This window comes from Sus scrofa, chromosome 7 (genome assembly GCF_054392235.1).
Source record: "Sus scrofa isolate SSC_HxYL_T2T_F1_AM1 chromosome 7, Sscrofa_HxYL_maternal_Yorkshire_Landrace_v2.0, whole genome shotgun sequence".
NCBI classification, from domain to species: Eukaryota; Metazoa; Chordata; class Mammalia; order Artiodactyla; family Suidae; genus Sus; species Sus scrofa.
The window spans coordinates 35374494-35388049 of record NC_139389.1 but is presented as its reverse complement, the minus strand read 5'-3'; the positions used below and the strand labels follow the sequence as shown (position 1 = coordinate 35388049).

Genomic DNA, 13556 nt, shown 5'->3' with positions numbered 1-13556 from the left:
CAATCAGAGCTGTAGCCGCCAGCCTACGCCACAGCCACAGCAATGCCAAATCCGAGCCGGGTCTGTGACCTACACCATAGCACACGGCAACGCCAGATCCTTAACCCACTGAGTGAGGCCAGGGATCGATCCTGCATCTTCTTGGGTGCCAGTCAGGTTCGTTAACCACTGAGCCATGATGGAAACTCCTGCTGTAATTTTTCTCTCTTGGAACAATCCCCCTCATCATGAATCTAGAGCAGAGGTCAGTTGTATGCGACCAACTTGTGAGGTGCAGTGGGAAAGGAAAGGGAAGATGCTGAAGGGAAAAAAATATCCATCATAGTCTGTGTGGAGAAGTTACATATTTTTTTTATTTTATTTTTACCAGTGTGTTTCCAGTGCATTCAATATCCACACCAACTAAATAAATGAGGTGTCTGAGTATCTCTAGAACATCTGGAAAGGACCTAGGTGTAGATAGGTAGATAAAACTTTTTAAAGTAGTTTGTTGCTGCAGGCATCTTAACGTCTTAAAAATAGAAATAAAAGATAATTGGCATGCATGTGCTTTTCCTTCATAAAAATGGTATGCAAACTCCTCATAAGTAGAATATCCCTATATCTATAAATACCCATAGAAATGGACTATGGTCTCTACATTTTCCTTGAAAATCATTAACACGGAGTTACCACTGTAGACGAATGTCTTAATAAGCTTTTAGAATACGTTCCCCCATGCCCACGTGCTTTAAAAAAGTGAAACATTCTCATTAGGGAATCCTGGAAAATAAAAAAAGAATACAAAGAATGACTGAAGGCATCCACAGCTGCACACCTAGGGATGGGCAGAATCCCGTGGAGTTTCAGAGCCGGGAGACCCCATGGTTAGCATCCCCCCGACCCCCACTTCCCTGGACCCCCTGCTCTCCTGACATGCAGCTCGGTGGTTTACCCTGCACACTCTTGTTATTGATTTAGACCCAAGCTTCAGCATCAGTTGCCATCCTCTACCATTTTGAGTATGTCTCCATCATGGCCGGCGAGGTAGGAAAAAAAGTCCAAACGCGTGGCTTGAAGGAGTCATGCTCTTCCTTCCAAGTGTGTCTTTTTTTCTTACTACCCTTTAATTCTTTGTATCCATTAATCCTGCTCTGTGAATCCATCCAGTCTTCTGGCTCCCATGATCTGAGGAGTGCTCTGTGTTTTTTGATCTCAGACCTCTTCTGTAAGAGTTTCATGTCCCCATCTGCCTTAATGAGGGTTCTTTGGAGCTGTTGCTTTGTTACCTCAAAGTCTTTATGTCCAGAAGGGAATTCTGGTTCCCTCCTCCCTGCTCCAAAAAAAAAAAAAAAAAAGTTCAGCTCTCAGGATTTACCTGTTTGTGTCACTAACATCATCTTTTTTTTCTTTTTAGGGCCACATATGTAAATTCCCGGGCTAGGGGGTCGAATCAGGGCGGCAGCTGCCAGCCTACACCACGGCCACGAAACTCGGGATCCAAGCCACATCTGCCACCTATGCTGCAGCCTGTGGCCATGCCAGATCCTTAACCCTCTGAGCGAGGCCAGGGATTGAACCCATATCCTCATGGACACTATGTCAGGCCCTTAATCTTCTGAACCACAGTGGGAACTCCCATTGCTCTTTTTGTCCCTCAAACTGGCAACCAACTCCTCTCTTCTCTGGTCTGTAACCACCGCCAGTTGGTAGTTTTTGCATGAAAGCATCTGTGCTGACCCTTAACCCTTTTTATTTCTCATCCTTCTGCACTGAGATCATTGCAATAGTCTCATGGATGGCTTCTCCTCCAAGGCTCACTTCTAAGAGCGGCAGCATTAACCCTGGTGAAGACACTACTCTTGTCCATCATCCTCTCGTTTAGGAAACTTCAGGGGCTTCCTGGTGTCCAAACGATAACATGTACCATGCTGTCTTGCCTCAATCTCAGCTTCCCCTCTTTTCCAAAGAAAAAATATCCCTCTAACTAGATTGTCCCACATCCCATCCTCTGAATCCTCCTCTTCCTCTGGCTTGCTTTTCCTTTTCATTCTTATTTCAGATGCTCATATTTCCTCTGTAAGACATTTTCTGATCAACTAACCCACAGCGATTTCCCCTTTGTCTGAACACTGAAAGCCCTTCTTCTCTCTATGGAGCTGAGACCCTACTGTGGGCCCAGCACTGTGCCCAGCTCCCGTGGCATATGGAGGTTCCCAGGCTAGGGGTCTAATCGGAGCTGTAGCCACCGGCCTACACCACAGCCACAGCAATGCAGGATCTGAGCCACGTCTGCAACTTACATCGCAGCGCAGGGCAACGCTGGATCCTTAACCCATTGAGCAAGTCCAGGGATCAAACCTGCACCCTCATGGTTCCTAGTCTGATTCATTTCTGCTGTGCCATGACAGGAACTCCTAAGCTGTTCTTAATTTATTTATTCATCACACAATCTGTGGAATAAATCCAATTATCACCTCCACTTTACAGGTGAGAAAACACGCATGGACAGTTTAAGCTACTTTGACCTGAGGTCACAGGATTTGAATCCAAACAGTGGTTCAGAATCTGCCCTTTTATCCAACGCATTACTACCACTCAGCAGGCTCTGCCTTCCACCACTCTTTGTGTGGTAATGAGCCCAGTTAGTATCCATGAGGATGCAGCATCAATTCCTGACTTGCTCCATTGGTTTAGGATCCGTGAGCTGTGATGTAGGTCACAGACACAGCTCGGATCCTGTGTGGCTGTGGCTGTGGCTGTGGCCGGCAGCTGTAGCTCCAATTGGACCCCTAGCCTGGGAACTTCCATATGCTGTGGGTGCAGCCCTAAAAAGCCAAAAAAAACAAAAAAACAAAAAAAAAAAAACAAAAAAAAAAAACCACATCCCTTGAAGGCAGGATATCCATGTTGCAGAAGGCCTAGCAGAAAGCTGTGTGCTTCAAGGAACATTAAATGTTTGAGTTACACGGTTTATGGAGACTTTCTTTTTCCTGAGATAATTTAGCTACTATTCGTGAATTGGAAAAATAGTCTCAGGGAGTTCCCGTCGTGGCGCAGTGGTTAACGAATCCGACTAGGAACCATGAGGTTGCGGGTTCAGTCCCTGGCCTTGCTCAGTGGGTTAACGATCCAGCGTTGCCGTGAGCTGTGGTGTAGGTTGCAGACGCGGCTCGGATCCCGCGTTGCTGTGACTCTGGCGTAGGCTGGTGGCTACGGCTCCGATTGGACCCCTAGCCTGGGAACCTCCATATGCCGAGGGAGTGGCCCAAGAAATAGCAAAAAGACAAAAAAAAAAAAAAAAAAAAAAGTCTCAGGATCAGATTTGACTAAGTCATGACCACAGGAAATGTAAAAAGGGGTAAATCCAGAGTCCTGGCCTCAGCGCTCGGGTTCAGTCGAGCCTGATCATTTCACAAATGATGCTGTGTTGAAGCCTGAAGACTAATTAGCACTTAAGGAGCCCACACCCCTCTCCCCATGCCTTGCAGTGGCTGGAAAGCAAACTTGGGCAAGACCTGCATGTCAGCAAATAGGAATTAACCAGCCTTGACTCTAGACGTTGCAGCTGAATGACCATCATTGAAAATGCAATTACTCTTTTCCAGTGGTTTTTCTTTTTTTCCCTTCTGAAGCCAGGTGTGAGTTGTAGGGGGAAAGATTTGATACAATTTTTCTTTGTCCTCAGGGGGGCCCTCCCTGACTGGCTGCTCAAGGAAAATTCCACCAAAATGCCTGGTGGACCAGGAAAAGGCCAACAGCAGAGGGATGACAGGTGTGTCTTATCCACTCAACTGCACCTCAGGCTTATTTAAAGCTGCACCACAAGTTGTGGCTCTTTGATTGTTTTCCTATAGAATTATTATTTCCTATAGAATAACTTAAAAGCCTTTTCAGATGACTTTAAGTTATTCCTAAGTTTATGCAAAATCAGTAAAACTGCCTTTCCTAAGAGCCATTCACTTTTAAAGAGTCGTTATGGGCCTCACATTATATGCCCACTGAATGTTGAATAGCATTTTCAGGTATTTTTCAAGGACTTTTTAAGTGAAAAGAACCACTTGTACTTATTTTGTGATTATTACTGACCTGCCTAAAATGTGCCGTTTGCAAAGCTTTGGAGACACACATCCCCTTTTAAAGAAATAAATGACTGTTTGGGGTCAGGAACTAGACCTATTGGACATAGTGTTGGGCCTAAATAAACCTGGGCCTGGTTCCTGCCCTGGAGGCATTTGCCCTCTGGTTGTGAAGTCCAGACTGGGGCTGAGGCCCACCTGTGTCAGCCATACACTTTTCCTTTGGACATCTCAGCAGCTTAATAATATTCAGCCTTCGTCCACACTCTACCAGACCTAGATTTATTTTCCTAGGGTTGTTTCACCTGTGGACCTGGGAGGTAGTCACCCACAAGGCTGCCAGCTGTGGTTTGCAGGCTCTGCCTCTGACTGGCATTTTGCAAGGTTGCGCAGTGCTTAGCCTGCACATCAGCTCACGACAGCCCTGAGCACTGTCTCTAGATGGTTTTTTTTTTTTTTTTTTTTGGTCTTTTGTCCTTTTAGGGCCACACCCCTGGCATATGGAGATTCCCAGGCTAGGGGTCGAATCAGAGCTACAGCTGCTGGCCTCTGCCAGAGCCACAGCAATACCAGATCCAAGATGCGTCTGTGACCTACACCACAGCTCACAGCAGTGCCAGATCCTTAACCCACTGAGCAAGGCCAGAGATCGAACCAACAACCTCATGGTTCCCAGTCAGATTCGCTTCGGCTGTACCACAACGGGAACTCCTAGATGATTTTTGTAGATTGCCAATTTTACTTACTGTGGGTTGGAATCACAGGTTTCATACTCAGAGCTCTGGAGGAGGTCGTCTTACTCTTAGCCCCGTGTATTAAGATATGAATTAAAGAAAAACAAAAAGCAGAACTTAATTTTAAATACAAGACAATATTCAACCCCAGATTAGGTGACTTAGAAGATGCATTCTCAAACTTCAGAGGTGGAGGACTGACAGTGGAAACATGGTCTAAGAGTTGGAATATTTGACTTTTATTTTCTTTTTTTGGTCATACCCATAGCATGTGGAAGTTCCTGGGCCAGGGATTATCAAACCTGTGCCACCCAGCAGCTACCCAGGCTGAATGAGAAGGCTGGTCCTTAATCTGATGAGCCATCAGGGAATTGTGGAGGGTCAGAATATTTGGCTTCTACTATGGGTTCAGTTTATTAATATGTTGACCCCTTGGGGGGGTTATTTAACTTGCTGGAGCCTCTAAGAAGGGCCTACCTGCTTCCCTTGGTCGTTAGGAAGCTCCCCAAAGCCCACCAGTGTCCGTGGGAGACAGAAGGGCTATCAGCATGCATGAGGTCCAGTCTTCAGCATGAGTCCGGGGTTTTGCAACGGTCTGGGAAGTCAAGTCCTGAGATGGGACTGCCTTTTGCCTTTTGCTGTGCATTAGACTACAGGAAGGAGCCCTGTTCTGTGACCCTCTTTGCCTTAAACACTTAGCACCTTGTTATGAACCCTGTGTTTTTGAGATGAATGAAAGAAGTAGAAGAAACTCACAAATCCAGAGAAAAATGACACATGCATCGATCCAAATTCTCAAAATTTTCAAATCAGCAATTATCTTTGTAGAAGGCTTACTCGAGCCATAGGTAGGCACTGAGCACACAGCAATCAATGCACAAGACAGAGCTGTCTTTGTCTTTGAAGAGTTGATGTACTGGCAGGGCGGGAAGACACGTAAAAAGTGATCACAAATGTATTGAGTATTATAAGGAGAAATCTACATGCATCATTAAAGGGCTGACAATTGCTAATTTTACTTATTAAAACAATGAGATCCATGTGCATAAAATCTACCTCTAAAAAGAGGTTTTACGACAAAACTGGGAATTGATATGATCTGCCAGCCTCCTTTTCTCCTGTAAGAGAGACTTGTTTGTAGATTCTCTGTGGTACCTCTTTACAGAGGCCTCATGCGTGGTATACAAAGGACAGATTTTCCCAGCCAATAGCATTATCAGCTTAAAATTATTTATTTTTGAACCATTTATTGAACATTTACTAAATGTAAGGAGAAACCAGACCCCGCCTTTAGAGATTACTGTTCAATCCAGTCCGCTAGACACATGTAGCTATTTTGTCCTTGAAATGCAGCTGATTCAAATCCAGATTTGCAATGTGTAGAAGAAACCCTGGATTTTTGAGATTTAACATGAAAAAAGGAAATCTCTCATTTGTAATTTTCATATTAATAAATACTTAGTGTAAATAGTAAGTAATCACTTAATGAAATGATAATATCTTGAATATATTACAAACTTATTAAGATAAACTTTAACTGTTTACTTTTTAAAATGTGGCTAAGCAGAAATTATCACACCCTTGTAAATCCATAAAACTTAAAAAAAATGTGGCTACTAGAACATTTACAATTAGAAGTGTGACTCACATTTGTGCCTTCCTATCGTCTTTCTGCTGGGCAGTTCTGCTTTAGAAGTTAATAGACGAGGGAGACAGACAAACAAAATGTTAGCAGTCACCAGGCCAAGTGCTTTAGGGAAAGAGTTATGAAGTGTAGAGGAGGGGGCAGCCGTCTTGCTGAAGTACTCAGGACCAGATTCAACGTGGGAAAGAAGGCAGGCAGGAAGACAGAGAGGTACACACAAGGCCAGGAAGAAAGCCTGGCAGCTTTGGGAAAGCCTCCAGCTGTAGGGGGAGAGAGGGAAAAGCCTCAGGGCAGCAGCAGAAAATTATAGAAATACTCATCATTTACCATAATATAATTAAAATCGTGTGTCACTTATTTAGAATGTTATTATTATTGGTTTGTCTTGCTGTCTGAGTGACAAGACTCTTTTTCTTGGAAAATATACTCAAATAGCAGGACTGTGCTATCTCAGCACCACTAGATGGCACTGTGCTCCAGGACTGAAAAGCAGGCTGGCCAGGAAATGCAATGTCTTGGCTATCTCGGTGGAGTAAATTTTTCAGGTACTCCTATCATTTTTGAGCATACAAACCTGAGATATATCATCTATTTATGTTATATACCTAATACTGAAATAATATATTATGTCCATCGTAAGACATACACATAGAAAAATTGAGGCATAAAAGGCTATGATGAAAATTAAATGGAAGCCCTAGGATCTTTCCTGCACTCTGTTAGATTGTTTTGGGGCTGTGTGCACCCTACTTTGAAGAATGTGGGTCTGTTTCATGATTTTGATAATGAATATGAAGTAACACTGAAAAAATAATAAAACATTTTACTACCCACATATATTAAAATAGGCATTGCAGTTCCATGTCAATTTATTTAAAGTACTGAAATAAAAGACTAAAATGAGAAAGAGTCAAGACTTGGTTTCTTGGAGAATTTTTTTTTTTTTGCTTTTTAGTGCCGCACCCATGGCATTTGGAGGTTCCCAGGCTAGGAGTTGAATCAAAGATATAGCTGCTGGCCTACACCACAGCAACACCAGGATCCGAGCCGTGTCTGTGATCTACACTACTGCTTAGGGCAACGCCAGATCCTTAACCCTGAGCGAGGCCAGGGATTGAACCTGCGTCCTTGTTGTGGATGCTAGTCAGATTCATTAACTGCTGAGCCACGACTGGCACTTCTGCTTGGAGATCTTTATAGTTTTCTATTTCAAACCAGATTTGGTCTAATATATCAGAGTCATGAATGAGTTAAAAACAGCAGACCAAGTACTATGGGATTTTTTTTTTCTCTGTTGTTTAAAAATCAAAGACATCAAAAACTTTGAAAAGTAGCAACAAACAAAACAAAGCAAGCCAAAAAAAAAAAAAGAGGATATAAATGATATAAACAGATTAGAGGTGGTGGCCCAAGTCAAATAAATATGAAGAACTGAGTTAAAAACAAAAACAAAAAACCCCACAAATTAGGGGAATAATTCCTGACTTTTTAGAAGAATAAAGTTTCATTTTTGCCCTGATTTCACAGAATTGCCTCACAGAAGAAGGTTTTTGTTTTTTATTTTACAGAATATGATGGCTTTTTGAATTTCAGAGAACATGTGATCCTCTCTGGCCAGGTAACCCCCACTGGTCATGTGATCCCTGCTCGTCCAATCAGCTCTGGGAGAGGCGGGGCTGGCTCACAGAGAGATCTATGTGAAATCCTTTCCTGTGATTTGGGGGTGGGATCCGCTTTCGGAGAATAAGGATTATGAAATAGGCAAGCTCCCCTCCACCCACCCCATAGGTCCTATTTAGAGAAGGATAATTTCAGGTAACTGCATTTGTGCAATATTGGTTTTTATTTTTTATGTTTTGCTGCATAAAGCTTTATTGTTTCCATTTGGTCCAGGACTTGGGAGAGGGCTCCAGGGTGGTTAAAAAAGTGCCTTGTGGCTGCAGGGCGGGGGTTCTGGCAGAAGCCCAGGCACCGGAGGGCCTCCTCAAAGGCCACTGGGCTCCAGAGGCTCCTAGCTGTGCTTGAGGGTGAGACTTTCAAAGAGGTACTCGCCCAGCCCAGTCTGGGGACCAGACAGTCCACGGAGGTCGGACAGGTGGTCTCCCATCGTCTTGATGGGCTTCACCTGCTCATCCAAGAATCGGCTCTCCAGGAAGTCACAGAGATGCGGGTCCGCACGGGCAGAACCCAGGGCATGCGGATCTAGAAGAGCCTGGTTCAGGTTCTTCTCCAAGAGAATGGCAGCTTCCATAGCGTCCTGGTTTTACCCGACTCTTCTTGAGATGGCTTCTCATGTTCTGGAAGAGGGCGCTACCACTGCGCTAGTTTTACATTTTCAAGAGACGCTCTGCGCCCTCCAGCTTCTCCTCAGCCAATTTGCAGAAAAAGTGGCTCACGCTCTCCAGAGCCACATCGTTGCTGTTGAAATAGAGACGCAGGGAGAGGTAGGTGTGGGAGGCCCTCAGATGCATCGATCAGGCAGTTGAGGAAGGCCTCCAATTCCGTGGAATAATTCTGACGAACCTGGGAGCTCATGGTTGATCCCTAATAAGGAGTTAAGTTCAAAAAGTAGTGTTGGCTGGTCTCAGAGACCAGAGATAGCTGAGTGGCTGATTCCGAGGGTTGCAACTGCAAAAAAAAAGGTTGGAGGGTAGTCGGAAGCTGGAGCAAGAGTCACCCCTGGGTCTTTTCTGTCCAAACACTGTTGAAGCAGGGACAGATCCTGGGGACAGCCCAGTGCACTGCCCATTTGTGCAATACTTTACATCTTTTTTTGTAAGACATATACAGTGTGATCAATAAAAAAAACAGGACTTAGGAGCCCTATGATGCTCTTCTCCCCCCCCCACTTTAAAAGTTTTATTGACGTATAATTGATTTAGAATGTTGTGAAAATCTCTGTGTACAACAAAGTGATTCAGCTATATGCATACACACATCCATCCGTGCTTTTTCAGATTCTTTTCCCATGTAGGTTATCACAGAATATTGGGTAGAGTTCCCTGTGCTATACTGCAGCTTCCTGTTGGCCAATCGATCCATATACCACAGTGTGCGTATTTCAACCCCAAATTCTCAATTTATCTCCCCCCCCCCCCCGCCTGCCTCCTTTGGTAACCAGAAGTGTGTTTTCAGTCTGTGATTCTGTTTCTGTTCTGGAAATGAGTTTATTTGTATCCTTTTTTTTTTAAGAGCCCACATATATTATCTTATGTCTTTCTCTGTCTGACTTCACTTAGTATGATAATCTCTAGGTCTGTGTTGAAAATGGCATTACTTCATTCTTTTCTTGGTTGAATAATATTCCATTGTATATATGTACTACATCTTCTGTATCTAGTCATCTGTTAACGGACATTGAGGTTGCTTCCATGTCTTGGTTATTGTAAATAGTGCTGTGGTGAACTTTGGGGTGCATATATCTTTTCAAATTAGAGTTTTTGTCTTTTCTGGATATACGTCCAGGAATGGGATTGCTGGGTGTTTTTAGTTTTATGGTGGGGTATTCTGAATGGACTTAGTTTATCAAAGTAAGGAACAGAATTTAGGGAAGAAAGGAAGCTGAGGCCAGCAGTTTCTATTTTTCTCTCAGCCACAAACCTGGGTAAATAATAGTTTTAGATTGATAAGTAGCAATAATTTCTTTTTTGGGGTAGGGGGCGCTGCACCCGTAGCCTATGGAGATTCCCACATTAGGGGTCAGATTGGAGCTGTAGCTGCCAACCTACACCACAGACACAGCAACGCCTGATCTGCACCTCGTCTGTGATCTACACCACAGCTCATGGCAATGCTGGATCCTTAACCCACTGAATGAGGCCAGGGATTGAACCTGTGTCCTCATGGATGCCAGTCAGATTCGTTTCTGCTGAGCCACAACAGGAACTCCTGATAAGTAGCAATCATTTCTTGTTTAAAAGTCCTTGTATTAATTACTTGTCTATTAATTGAAGCACAATTTCCACAAGCTTTGGCAGTTCCACTTTGGGACACATTTCCTGTTTGCTTTGGTCCTTGGAAATTGCTGCGGAGTTGAATTGATGACCTCCTCACGGGCACTTTACTGATTGAGTCCTGGGGGTGGGTGTTTGGTTGTGTCAACTGTAGTCATTAAATCTGGAGAAAGTTACCATCTCCATGGCTTTGGGGGCTGGATTCAGCCATAACGAGGTGAATGGAGGATCCCATAGATGGTTTTTGTTTATTTACAATTCCAAACAAGGAGTAATAGAATAAGAGGCTTGATGAGTTACTTTTTGTCCCCTGGGAAGAAGCTGTCTCAGACCTGGCTGACCTGATTCTGTGGATGACTCAGCCTCTGAAGGGCGTCTCATTCCGGAAAGTGAATCATGCAAGGGTAGGAAGCCACACGTGAAACGGGGAGACAGGGCTCCCCGGAGCTGTATTTAAGCTGATGTTTTACCACATTTTCTGTCTGTAATTCCTCAGATACGGCAGTTAGGTCAAGCCAGAGAGCTGTGCTTTTCTGCTGAGGACGTGGTCACCACGTTAACGTCTCTCGCCCTTGATTGTGCCATTTGGAAGATGAAATTCTTGCATTTCCCAGATTTTGAATTCAGTGTTGCCTTGGAAATGTGTTCCTCACAGCTGAGGAGGGTTAGCTGCCTGGTAGAGGGGCAGCGGAACCCAGTTCCTCTTGCCACGCACTGGCTGCCCCAGAGTCAAGTTAGCAGCCTAGGAGACCAGCCTGCTAAGGGAGATATGTCAGTCATCAAACAGTTAAAGTGCTGTTGCCCCTCTTTGCTCTACGTTATGGGGAAGTTGTCTTCGGGGAAAAGTGAATGGTCTCTCCTTTTGCTTCCCACCTCAAGGTTTCTCTGACCCTCGCTGCTTTGACATTTGCCTCTTTGTGCCTGAAGCTGTCTCGTTATATTTTGCCTCTTTTCTGCTATCTGCTCCCAGCTCTTCTTCTCTTTCTCTCTCCTTAGAGTTTCCTTTGCTTCTCTCTCATTTCCTCTCAGATTGTCTGTCACTTTGATTTTTTATAAACACACAATTATTACTAGCAGATTACAGATTCTAATAAATGACGAGGGGAAATTGAGAATAGTTTCCTTTACGAATTTTCAGATCATTCTGTGTGTATGTGACTGAAACTTATTCATTTATTGAATGCTATTTCCTTAATCCTCCTCCCTAAATGAATAACTGAAATATACTTGCTCACGGTACCTCTTGCTCATGGTATCTCTCTTGCATAAATTCTCTGATGCAATCCTTTCCAGAAAACTTTGGAATTCTTTTTTCTTTTTTTCTTTTGGCTTTTTTTAGGGCTGCAGCTGCAGTATATGGAAGTTCCCTGACTAGGGGTCAAATTGGAGCAATAGCTGCCAGCCTATGCCACAGCCACTGCAACTTGGGATCCAAGCCATGTCTGTGACCTATATCACAGCTCATGGCAATGCTGACTCCTTAACTCACTGAGTGAGGCCAGGGATCGAACCCAAGTCCTCATGGATACTAGTCAGGTTCCTTACCATAAGAACTTCCATCTCTGGAATTCTTGAGCAGATACATTTGCGTAGATAGTTATTAGGATCTTGTGAAAAAAAATATGCTTTTTCAAGTGTGACTGCAAGGGACCCAGAGGCCAGCAGGTGTCAGGCTCACCCAGGAAAGGATCTGAAGATGGCTTCATCATGGTTTTTCTTTAAGACTGTGTTTGCTTTTTTTGAATGAATTTTTGAAGAACCAAAGTTAGGCTCTTGTTTGTTTTAAGGCAAACTCTAGGTTGGTTTAAAGAGAAAGTGGATCATCTCAAGTCTGTCTTACTGCACACCCAAAGTAGTATACTGATTGAGAATCGTTTAATAGGTGATGTCGATTTTATTTTCACTTGCTGGCTACTTGATGGATGATGGGGGACAGAGCTCCCATAGCTGTCCCTTGCGGTCCCTACAGCAATGTCCTCGCCCCTGGAGTTTTGGAGTTTGTCCTCCTCCGTGCCCACCACACACCCGCCCACCTTATTTTCTGAGGAGGAAAGAGAGATCTGGAAAAGAACTGTGAGAGACGCTCAGCCGTAAGGAAGAGGATCAAAGTTGGGACTAAACTTGAGCTGAAGCAGCTGGGTTCTCATCAAGTCTGAATGCTGACCCCGCATGATTGGAGTCCGGAGCTCCTGGCAATGCCATTGACCTTGGGGCTTCTCTGTTCTGTTCAGATGTAGGGGGCACAAGCCGCATCAGACTGCAGAAGGCTGCCCAAGCCTAGGATTGTTCACAAGTGATTATCCTCAGTGCAATCCCCATAGTAACTGAGGGGGGCTGTTAGGCAGTCATCTGGCATCGTTTTTTTCTCCTCGGGCGCCACAGCACTGCTGTCTGAGAGGGGCCTGGGGAACTTGCTGTTTACGTAGTAATCAGCTGGAGAGCACTTCTCTTTGCTGGTCTGTGCTTGGGAACGGACTAGCAAGCCGGAAATCAGCCCGCGTCCACTGTCCTAGTTCCTGAAGGTGTCTGAAGGTGAAGGACACCCTGCCGTTTGCTGTGGGCTCCCCAAACCTGAGCAGGCTGCAGAGCTCTACGCCCAGCTGTGATGCTGACAGTGGCTTTTACAAAGGAGAGGGCTTGCCAAGCTCCCCGATGAAATGAAGCTCAACAGATTTGGAGACCAGCTTCAGGTGGGCCTCCCTAAGTGTTACCCTCCCTGGGCTTTCAAAGGTCATTTATGACTGTTACACATTTTTTGTTTGAATGTTGGTTTTTTTGGTTTTCTTTCATTTTTGTCAAATGGAATGGCTCTCTAAAGCAGAGGGCGCAGGTAACTTTGATAGAGGCAGCTGGTAGGACCGTCATCTAGCCGCTTAGGACCAGGTTGCTGGACAGGGAGTGCATTGCCTGGGTCTTTCTTAGAGGAAGAGCTTGCTGGCCAGCTGCAGGGAGTGCAGTGAGCAGACTAATCATGTACCCTTCTACGTCGGCCTCAGTGGCAGAACGCTTTGCCCTGTCTCCCTCCACGCAGGCAGCCACCTCCAGAGACTGACCTGAAGAAAGGGATTAAAGCCTGGCCAGCCATCTTCACCAGTGGGGACCAGCTCTGATGGCCTGACCCGCCGGAGCTCCCACTTGGGTTGACCAGGCCTTGTTGGGCCTGCAC

General features: G+C 44.8%; 1 pseudogene; it reads right to left on the bottom strand.

The window, feature by feature from the left end:
* Positions 1-8448: 8448 nt before the first annotated feature.
* On the bottom strand, positions 8449-9035 carry LOC106504380 (ferritin light chain pseudogene; annotated as a pseudogene).
* Between the last annotated feature and the right edge of the window lie 4521 nt (positions 9036-13556).